This window comes from Papaver somniferum, unplaced genomic scaffold (assembly GCF_003573695.1).
Source record: "Papaver somniferum cultivar HN1 unplaced genomic scaffold, ASM357369v1 unplaced-scaffold_150, whole genome shotgun sequence".
NCBI classification, from domain to species: Eukaryota; Viridiplantae; Streptophyta; class Magnoliopsida; order Ranunculales; family Papaveraceae; genus Papaver; species Papaver somniferum.
In genome coordinates this window covers 459,394-471,081 of record NW_020624377.1, presented here as the reverse complement: position 1 = coordinate 471,081, position 11,688 = coordinate 459,394, and the positions used below count along the sequence as shown (strand labels likewise).

The 11,688-nt window shown below is 35.9% G+C and overlaps 1 long non-coding RNA gene across 3 annotated transcripts; it reads left to right on the top strand.

Moving 5' to 3' along the window:
* Positions 1 to 273: 273 nt before the first annotated feature.
* LOC113335954 lies at positions 274 to 2,788 on the top strand. 3 transcript variants are annotated; one of them, XR_003353558.1, is made up of 4 exons: positions 274 to 542; positions 834 to 909; positions 1,054 to 1,162; positions 2,161 to 2,788. It is a non-coding gene; the product is annotated as an uncharacterized LOC113335954 (long non-coding RNA). The 3 variants fall into 3 exon arrangements; XR_003353559.1 differs by having other exon boundaries at positions 274 to 909; positions 2,161 to 2,366; positions 2,569 to 2,788; XR_003353557.1 differs by having other exon boundaries at positions 274 to 909.
* The last annotated feature ends 8,900 nt before the right edge of the window (positions 2,789 to 11,688 follow it).

The following is an 11,688-nucleotide window of genomic DNA, read 5'->3' as shown; positions in this document are numbered from 1 at the left end:
CAAATCGAGAGAGACAATAGAGCAAATGAAGAATGATGAATTGTGAATTGGTCTGTAAAGTAGAAAGGTTATTTCTGGTATTTTTAAATTATACATAAATGTTCCCGCACGTGTACAGGACCTGGAATTAAAAAGTTGGGTCCATTTTACTGTTTTCTTTTTATTATGGACCTCTGATTACTAGGCTTTAGTGGGTGGACCAGCCACTAACCAATACTAGGATATTAGTACCTATAGGTAATTCCTATTTTTTACTTTCAGTCGGAAAGATAACTGGGAGAGAAGATAACAATCGAACTCCACCACCGCCAACTGCATCACCTCTGATTCCCACCACCAACTCAACCAATTTCATCGACAGTTCCAGCACCACCTCTTATATTCCGACCAAAAATCACCAGCAGCAACACCACCACCACCTTCTAAACAGTCGATTTGGATCTATTTTTACTTGATTCAGCTACAAAACTAAAATCTAGAGATGAACTAACGAGAAACTAATCTCCAAAACCTAACATCGAGCATGAGAAACGTAATTTGAGGTAATCGATTGGTTCATTTCAATTTCAGTTCCAATTAAATTGTACTTGATTCCGTTTTCAAACCCTAATCCATAATAGAATCAGGTAATTGATTGTTTCCTTCTTCAATTCGTTATTTCATCTGTGTTGAATCAGAGAAGTAGAACTAAACGGGTTTTATAACTCGATTTTCAATTCGTCATTTTCATCTGTGTGTGGTGGTGGGTGGGGTAGTAGCATTTGTGGTGGTGTTTGTGTGCTAGTGGTGATTTTATTAGTTATTTCTTTGTTTGATTTTAATTGTGATGGAAGAGGTGGAATTGGTGGGGATCTGAAGTTGGTGGACTAGGGTGTAGAGGCGTTCAACACAATTTTCAGCTGAATTCGAGTAAGTACACATTGCTACTGGTTGAGCAAATAATCCAATTACAATATGTAATTCCCTGTCCCTTTTAGCTCATATAAGTGGTTGTAATCTTACAGTTATATTGATATACAGTGATACATGCTTTCGTTATGTGGTTGTGGTCAGGTTCACAGTGCTTTCTATTTGCACGGAGCAGCTCGCAATTGGTTATTCAGGCATGGCACGGGGAACACATCAGTTCCTAGCATTTTATCAAGGCGAGGTCTAGTAGAAGGTTCGTTTTCCATATGCTTTGGATTTGTTTAACGTATGATGAGGCTGCTATTTTATTATTTTTGCATTTCGACTCACGGATTCAACGTAGACGTTCTCCTCATCCAAATGTTGCTATAATGTTGAATTAATTCTTAAACACTGAAAAACTGTTCATTTTTCTATACGTCTATCCCATCGAGATCCATTCTTACTATGATTATTACTCTCTTTGAACTATGCACTCATCATGGATTCACCTGTAGCTCGTATACCAGAAGGTCCAAACATGTCTATAATCATGAAAGGCGAGAGCCAAGTCAACGTTTATAATCCAATGGTGTTGATAATGACTATTGGAGTAAGTGCTCAAGTTTACGTTATATTTGTAGACCTTATTTAAATTACACATTTTGTTGATCAGTGATCTCTTAATATGAAGAAATTAACTGCATATTGCTTAGGTTTTGTCAACAGAACAAGTGGGATTTCATTGGCTGTAATTATCTATTTTTTGATAAGGTTTTGACACCCAACTAATCATGGAAAAAATGAAGGATTACCATTATCTTTCAATTCAGATGTTCATTTTTAGTACTTTTACCTGATGTTTATCAGGAGATTGGGTATTTCCTCGTATATTGGTGCAAAACTATGCAAATTAGTGTCTGCATTTGTGTATTGCCGTGCATTCATCTTGGTTATTATTTTGTTCTATTTTATATGGTTGGATAAACTTACTTGGTGGATAAACCTACTCCAAGTTGCTTCCATTATTGGAGACAACTTGTGATAGTTGCTTCCTTATTAATGGAGACAACTTAACTTGTATATGTTGTTTTCATATTGAGTTTCGATTTTGTTTTTGATTTTTCTGAGTTTGTTTTGTCAGGTAAAAGTGGTTTTCGCAGAGATTATGAAAGACAACTTTGGCTATGCGCTATCATTACTCAATTTTCAACCACTATTTTTCGAAATTTATACATCAGTAGTTGAGTTTCCAATTTCCTTTGTTTGCAGCAATGCTAGAGGTAGTGGATATCGCAGTGGATGTGGTTTCTTGTGTTAGCCGTAGTTGTGATGGTAGTGGTTGTTGTAGTTGTGGTGGGGTAATTGCGAGATTCTTGTGTTAGCCGTAGTTGTGATGGTAGTAGTTGTTGCAGTTGTGGTGGGGGTAATTGCGAGAGACAATATGAACTTAGTGTTGGATGCGCACAAACTACTAGGTATGTATATGTTGCAGACCATGAACATTTGTGTAGTTTTATACATCAGTAGTTGTAGTATATCTATTCGGATGTGACTTTGTATGTCATTTTGCATCAACAAATCTGTGGTGCAATAGAAACACGAATGACTCCATGTCATATGATGCGTGTTCGACTCACGTCGGGTTCATTTTTTGTGTATACTTTTCATAATGTGCAGACAACTTGTCCTAGTTGCTTCTATATGTGGAGACAACTTGAGCTAGTTGCCTCCAGATTTGGAGACAACATCAGCAAGTTGCCTTCAGATTTGGAGTCAACTTTCAGCAAGTTGCCTTCAGATTTGGAGTCAACTTTCAGCAAGTTGCCTCTAGATGGTGGTGGTGGAATTGGTGGTTGCTGGTGGTGATGGATGAAAGTGGTGGTGGTTGGTGGCGGTGGTGGGTAGTGGTGGTGGTTGTCGGTGGTGTACAGTGGCGCTGGTTGTCCGTGGTGGTAGTTGGTGGTGGTGGTTGGCGGCGGTGGTGGAGGAAAGTGGCGGTGGTGGTGGTTGGTGGTGGCGGTGGTGGACAGTGGTGGTGGTTGGCGGTGGCGTTGGTGGTCGTTGGTGGTGGGCGGCGGAGGTGGTGGACAGTGGTGCTGGTTGGCGGCGGTAGTGGTGGACAGTGGCGGTGGTGGACAGTGGTGGTGGTTGGCGGCTGCGATGGTGGTGGCGATTGGCAGTGGTGGACAATGGTTGGTTGGCGGTGGTGGTCGTCGATGGTGGTGGTTGTGGTGGTCGGTGGTGGTGGTGGTGGTTGGCGGTGGTGCACATAGAGATTTTCTTATTTTGTTTGCTTGTTTTTTTTTTGTTTTGTTTTGTTTTGTGAATAGTGGTTAGTGGTAATGATTTTGTATATACATTACACAAAATAGGATATTTTAGTAATGGATTATATTTAAGGGGTATTCGTAAAGTTTAAAAGGGTATATTTGCAAGGGATCTCATAATATATATAGATAATGTTTCCATGGTTGGACTTAAATTATCGGCTAAAAGTTTAAAATGTTTCTCCTTTTAGATAAATAAAACTTTGTTAACTATGACTACAAATTTAAGGAAGGTTAAGTTACTAAACTGTACATTAGATGAAAACTTCATCGATTAAAGTCATTATCAAGAAGGTTAGGTTAGTTTTTTTTTTTTACTGTTTGTAGGTGTAAAAGCTTATAATATTTCTTGATTTAAAATTGTAAGATTAAAAATTGTTTCTTTGCTTAGAATTTTAAAACTCCATCAATTAAAGATATTATCAAGATGGTTCGATTATTTTTTACTTAAAAAGTAGGATTAAAGTTAAAAAATAATTATTTTTGTTTGTAGTTTGCACAAATTTTAAGACAAGGAGGAAAGTGAAATATATTTAACTATTTTTTACAATTATATCCTTATGGGCAATAATTAGTAAAATTTAGAAACGATTTATCTCTTAAACTATACCACGGTTTTTTATAAACTTTATATCGTTGAAAAGCATTTTAAAACACCTACTCAACGAATATAAACATGATTATCAAATTATACATATTTCTTATAGAAAAATAATCAATTAAAAGGGTAGTTTTAGAAATATTCCTTGATTAGTGAAATAGGTCATCTATTTATGGGACAAAGTTTAAAACCAAGTAGGTCATCTTATTAGGGACGGAGGGAGTAAGATTTTATTAATCAATAGGGTACAAGGAATCAAAAGACAATTGAGTTTCAACAACAGAGGTTGGTGTTTCTGACCATGTTCTCTCGACTCTAAATTCCCTGCTGAACTTTTGCAAGATCATCAGCAGCTTTATTACATGTTCGAGGAATAAAAATGCACTTCCAACTAGCTATGTTGGTGTTTAAATAGTTTATAGCATCTTGCAAAATAGTTTCATTCTCTCAGGCAATGACAGGAGAGTTGTTGTTGATATACCCCTCAATGTTCTTTAGGTCTGTCTGTTAAACTAGATGAGATATCTGCAACTCCTTGCTCCATCTAACTGCTTCCAAAAGAGCAAGACATTCTGCTTTCTCTGAATCTGCTACTCCTGCATAGTATTTTGCACGGCTTCCTCTCTCCAGTTTCCTGCAAAATCACGTAAAACCAGACCAATTCCAGTTAGTATAGTGTTTAAGTCAAAAGAAACATCACAGTTAATTTAAGGGTTATATAAGGTGCAGAATAAAGTTTCCATAATGCAGGGGGTAAAGAGGATATAGAGGCTGTGTTATTCATAGATGAATCCTTCTCATGAAGTTTGCCTATATAAGTAGCAAAGTTTAAGGCTTTGGCAGCAGTAGCTTTGGGATTAGCTTTCTTATTCTGGAAAACTACTTCACATCTTTCATTCCAAATGCTCCATGTGACCACCATTGTCATATTCAGCCAGTCATGTTGACCACTTTGCGCCATACTATGATTGTACCAGGTCTCAAACATTGTTTCAAACCCAATATTAGTTGTTGATGAGAGAACATTGCAACCCCTTGGAAATGACATCCAGACTGCTCTAGAGAAAGGACAGCTGAAGAGAACATACATTATTTCTTCATCATGTTGAGCACAAAAGGGACATAACTTTGAGAACTTCCCACTGTATCTTGTTAATCTCACCCTGTTAATCACTAAGACACTTCCATATAAAGTGTCTAACTCTAGGCCAAGTGTTGATATTCCAGAACTTCAATACTTCTTTTCAACAATTTTTCAAGCTTTCGTTAAATAATTTTATCAAAAATTCAATTTAGGGTTCATCTGTGAATTTTGGAACAACATAGTAAGCATCCCCTAATTATGTATTCGTAGAAGTCGGCTTGTTACAGGTGGAGGAAGAACCATTATTTATAAAGTAGTTATTACATACAAAGATTAATGTTAACGACATAATACTAGATTACCGCAATGCGGTGGGGGCGGACCGAAGTTTGGGAGTGCTACGATGGAATTATAAGGGATGGTTTTTTATGACAATCGCGTAACATTGTTTACGAAAATCTTGGTAAAAGTAGTTTAATAACATTTATAAGTGTAACAGTTATATGACTCTTGTTTTGTAACAATTTTTTAATAACAACGGTGGTTTTAGATCGTGTAGCTGAATTTTCATGGTATTCAATGGTTAGGATTAAAATTAAGCGTATATGTGACGGTTTTTTTTGCCATTTTCACGCCGCATTTACCGTCAATTGGCTCGACTTCGGATCGTTTTGATTGCGCCTAACCATAGATGGGATTGATGACTCTCCGTTGTCGATCCAATTTCATAGAAAAAACACCAATCGACGTTAAATTTTGCGATGGAAAATTGAAAAAAAGCATTGCGTGCAGTTGCATTTTTGGCCCCAATAGTAAACACATAGAAGGGCTCCCTTCGATTTTAGGTGGATTTCGTACACATATTAATTATAAAGCAATGACATCCAACATATACCTATTAATTATAACATCCAACATGTAATATGATTTTAGGTGGATTTCGTTTCTGTGGTTAAAAGCTGAACAAAGCTCTCTTCTTAGAGTTTTTATTCCCACCAGAGAATACTTAGACTAATAAAATATTTTGAGAAAATTTATAAATCAATAGGAAATAAGAGTTTTTGGCCCCCACCATAAAATAATTTCTTAAGTAAAAAAAAAAACCTTAAATAATAATTGGAAATAAGAGTTTCTGGCTCAACCATAAAATAATTTCTTAAGTGAAAACAAAATACTTTAAGTAAAATATCTACTTACTGGTCGCACCCGAAAAAAATTCCTTAAGTACAAAATAATATACCTTAAGTAAAAGAATCTTAGAGCAGTTCCTATGGAATGAACAAAATCCAAGTTTGTTCATTTTGCTCCCACTATAGAATGAACAAACATCAAAAATGGATGTTCAAATCAATATATTTGTTGATTTGAACATCTGGATGGACCACACAACGCGCGCTTGATGATAGGTCCGGCGATCGTGCCACATATGCGGAGTTGGAGGGAAGATCGCTGGAGTTGGAAGGAAGATCGCTGGAGTTGGAAGGAAGAACGCCCCTCACATATTCTCTCTCCAAAACCTGGTTATTATAATTAGGGTTTATTTTTTATTATTTATTAAATAATCCGTGGGACCAAACTCTTATTAGTTTATGTAAATAAAATTATTAGTGAGACCCAACTCTTATTAGTTTATGTTAATAAAATCACTAGTGGGACCCTAAAATATCAGATTTGTTCATTTTGCCTTATTTTCTATAGTGGAGAATGCAGTTTGTTCATCCACGTGGCTCAACAAAATTTTATTTTTGTTCATTGCCATAGGAACTGCCCTTACCTCACGGTTAAGGTAGTTTTTTTTTCTTTTTACTTGTTTATTAAGATATGAAATTCTTCACGTACAAAAATAAAACACAAAATTGGTTAAAAAGACCAAAATCAACAATTCCTGGGTGAAAATGACATTTAGATTTTGATATTGTTTAAATGGACAAAAATGTAAAAATAGTAAGGATGTAAACAGTTTTTTTTAATAGGAAAGGAAACTTTTATTATAAAAGAAGTTGTTACACAACTTGTTTATCCTGCTGAATTAGCGATCCAATCCAGGCAGGATATCTGTTTTCCCAGTGAAAAGAAAATAATTGAGTTCTTGCCATCTTAGCTAGAGAATCTGCTAAGTGGTTTGCATCTATGTGCACATAGTTGCAAGACCAAAAACTAAAAGAATTCAAGATATCTAGAGCGTCCTTAATCAAATTAAAAGAAGTCCATTTAACTGCTGACTGCCTTCCTTTCAGTGCTTCTATTACATTAACGCAATCACCCTCCAGCTGGATTCTTGTCAGACCCTTGTGTTTAGCCCACATGACAGCTTCCAACAAAGCGCGAGCTTCAGCTTGCTCCGGATCTATTGCAGAAGATGTACCTCATCGCAATCCATCACAATCACTTGAAACATTTCTGCATATTAGTCCCCAACCAGACATACTATTAGCGTCTACATAAGAGCCATCAAAATTAATATTAATCACATCCACAGGAGGTGGAGACCAATGATGTTGTAAATGCCTATAAACTTGGTGTAGTTGACACTGTGCGATCTGAGTTCTTTTCCAGTCATTCAACTGAGTATGGACTGAAGTAGCAATATTTTGAGTATCGATGTTTATATTATCAAAAACCTTTGCACATCTGGCTTTCCTGATGTGCCATAGACAGAAAGCTGCAGTTTTATACATACTGAAATCCATCACTATATTGTTACTACATGTCAAAAAGAATTTTACTACCCAATCATACATATTAGAATTCAGAATCTGTGTTAAAAGGACACTGTCAACCTTCATCCAAACATTCCTGGTAATACTACAGTCAAGGAAGAGATGCTGAGGGATTTCTATGTCTTGGCTGCAAAAAGAACAAGTATTATCATTATGTTTAGTGAACCTAGCCAGTCTAGTTTTTGTTGGAAGACAACTATGCAAGAATTTCCACATAAAATGTTGTATTCTAGGTGGAAACTTATGTCTCCAAAAAACTTTCCAGTTTATATACATGTTGTTCTTACTAGGAGTAACAGTAAGGTTTCCTGTAGGATTACTTTATAAGCATATTTGACAGTAAAAAGGCCATTATTACTAGGTTCCCATCTTAATTTATCCCGACCAGAGAAAGGAATTCTGATTTTCTTTATCTTCTCTACAGTTTCTCTATCAAAAAGAGCAGTAATGGTATTCTCATTCCAACAGTTAAGATCGTTATCAATCAGTTGGTTGACATAAACCATATTAGAAGAATAGAAATTAGAAGATGGGGGTTTATGCATATTTGGGATCTAGTTATCCTTCCAAATATGCACTGATTTCCCATATCCAATTTCTCAAACATAAAATTTCTTAACAAATTCCAAACCTGTGCAAATCCCCTTCCAAATCCAGGAACCCTGTTGAGAAATATTACCATTCAAAGCATTAGAGTTAGCAAAATATTTACCTCTTATAATTTGGGCCCATTGATCATCAGGGTTTTCAACTAATCTCCAACCTAGTTTGGTTAAAAGAACAAGATTAAGAACATCAGTTCTTCTAATGTTTAGGCCACCTAGGTCTTTAGGAAAACCTATATCCTTCCAGCCTTTAGGAAAATATCCTTTTTCATTGTCTTTCTTTCCCCACCAATATCTCATCTCTAGGCTATCCATTTTGTCAGTCAACTTATTTGGCATTGGAAAAACAGCAAGATGGTGGCTAGCTAAGCTACTTAGGACAAATTGGGTCATTACAGTTCCACCAGGTGGAGCAAGATATGTAGGTTTCTAGTTAGCTAAGCTACCCTTAGTGATCTCTAGTAAATGCCCAAAGGATTCAGTTTTCTTTTTTTGAAGGAGGAGAGGGACACCCAAGTATTTCTCATTAAGAGACATTCTTTTAATCATGAGGATATTAGATATCTTGTTTTTAACATTAGTAGGTACCTTAGCACTGAAAGCAATTGCCGATTTCTCAAAGTTCACAGCTTATCCTGAAAATTTACTGAATTGGTCAATTAAAGAAGCTAAATTTCTAGCATCTCTAGTTCTAGCTTTAATGAAAATCAGACAGTCATCAGCAAAAAAAAAAAAGAGAAACCGAAGGACAATGCTTATTAACCTTAAAACCATGTATGAGATTATCCTTTTCATCTTGAGTCAAACCTCTAGATAAAGCTTCCATACAAATAATGAACAGGTAAGGAGACAAATGATCTCCTTGTCTTAAACCTCTTTGAGGGTAATAAACTTTACCAGGAGCACCATTCAACAAAATAGAGGTAGAGACAGTTGAAATACATTGATTAATCATGTTACACCAATCATTGGAGAAACCAAGTTTCCTTAGACTATCTAGAATAAAAGACCACTCAATTCTGTCAAATGTCTTTGACATGTCTAGTTTGATGAGCCATCTTGGGCCTTTGTCTTTTTCATAGAGTGAATTAATTCATGGACAATAACAATGTTATCATGTATTAACCTACCAGAGATAAAAGCAGTTTGAGCTGGAGAATTTATCTCATCAATCACACATTTCAATCTAAAAGCAAGCAGTTTAGAAATTATTTTATAAGTTACATTGCACAAACTTATAGGCCTAAAATCTATAGAATCCTTGGGGAAGTTGTTTTTAGGAATTAAAGTAGTAAAGTTGTGGTTCAATTGCTTCAAGATATGATGAGAGTAAAAGAAAGATTGCGTCATTTTGACTACTCCAGGTCCTACTGTGTCCCACATCAACTGGTAGAAGCCAGGGGGAAACCATCAGGACCTGGAGTAGTCCAAGGTTTCATAGCAAAGACAATTTTTTTAATTTCCTCACAAGAAGGAACAACAGTCAGCATACTATTATCCTGATCAGAGATACAAGCATTTATGTTACTAAGAAAAGAGTTAGAACATGGGGGGGATGAGAAGTCCTACTCATGTAACTAAAATGTCTAAGTAATTCTTCCTCAATATACTTCCTCTTATCTAACCAAAGCCCTAGGTTGTTCTGCAGGGACTCAATCTGTGTTCTTTGTCTTTTTAAAATTTTCTTTTTGATGAAATAAGTTGTTTTTCTGTCATCTACCAACATGGCTTCTTCCACATCATACCAGTATTTTAGATCCCTAGTCAAATCAGCTATTTTTATTAGCATTTTGGTTATTATTGTTTCTAGTAAGATCAGAAACTGAGATTCTAAGTTGGCAATATGAGTACTAATATTCCCAAAGTGATGATAATTCCAATTTCTAAGTTCAATCTTGGTATGGTGAAGGTGATTTGCAAGTTTAAAGGCATCAGAGCCATTCATAGTACATTTCCATTCAGTTTTAATAAGTGCAGCACAAGTGGGATATCTAAACCAGGCTTTATTTACTCTAAAAGGCATCTTGGTACTACACTCCATTTTACTAGTTACTAGCATAATAGGACAATGATCACTACCTAAAATAGTAAGATGATATAAAGCAGCATGAGGATAGAGATCATTTCAATCATAGGAAATTAAAACCCTGTCTAGCCTTTGAAGTAAGAGCTCATTACCACTCCTCCTATTACACCAAGTAAAGGGATTACCCATGTAAGGCATACTGCTAAGACCATAATTGAACAATAAAGCATTGTTATCATCAATCTCATTTTTGGTTGGGAAGATTATCACCTTCTTTTTCACTACTGTTAAGAATGAAATTAAGATCTCCTATGACTATCCAAGGATTGTTATTACTTTGTCTAATACGACTTAGGTGGGTCCATTATCTATCCTTGTCATTGTCATTCAAAGCACCATACAAACAAGTCAGCAAGGAGCTGGAATTTTGACTATCTAATTTTACTATATAGTTTATCATGTTAAGCTGTATATCAATTATCTTAAGATCAATTTCGTCCTTCCATAGTAAGCACAGACCACCAGAAAGGCCTATAGGGTTTATGTAGGTGATATTTGGATATTTGAATCTTTTAAGGAGAAAGCTCATTCATTTTTGTTGATTTTTGGTTTCAGTTAAGAAGATAATGTCTGGGTTTTGGGATCTAATGAGCATGTGAAGATGATTTCTAGTGTTTTTATTTCCAAAACCAAAAACATTCGAAGATAAAATCTTCATGATTGAGAAATAATTTAAAAAACTAATGCAAGCTTTATCAAATTCAAGCAGAAAAAATAGATTGTAAAAGGATTTTGTGGGAAATACCTTATGCTCCCCTGTTGTGCATTTGGATTGTTTCTCCTCTGTTGTGATTCTTTCTGTAGTTGTTAGATCCAGTTGTTCCTTGTCATTAGAACCATCAATATCTGTGACATTGTTTCTTTCTTGAGCATTTGTTGTCCTTAGCCTTTTACCCAATCTTCCAGACACATCCCCTTCATCTTCTTGAACTGATTGATCTACCCTTGAGATTAGAAGAATACCATCCTTTGGAGGGACAAACTGAGTTTTCTTTGATTCCTTCTTCTTTTGTACCATAGGGATAATCTCAGAACCACTTGCTTCATTAAGAAACTTTTTCCCAGCAGTATTTTGCACACCCAAGAAGTAGGGTTTATTTTGAGCTTTGACAAGGAAGTCAGTAGCTGCTTTACAGGCACCTGTGGTATGCTTTATAATGTATCAGCTGAGGAAGATGTTATGTGGCTGCTTCTCATAGAAAAACTTGATCCACCTTGTGTATCCTGCGATAGTCTTTGCCATGACTCCTCTCCTCAGGGGATTATTAATGTCAAGGAACACACAAACCGTAACTCACTCCTTATCAACTGGAATAGCATCTTCAGGTTCAATAGCTACTACCTTTCCCAATAATTTTCCAATTTTTGTTACAG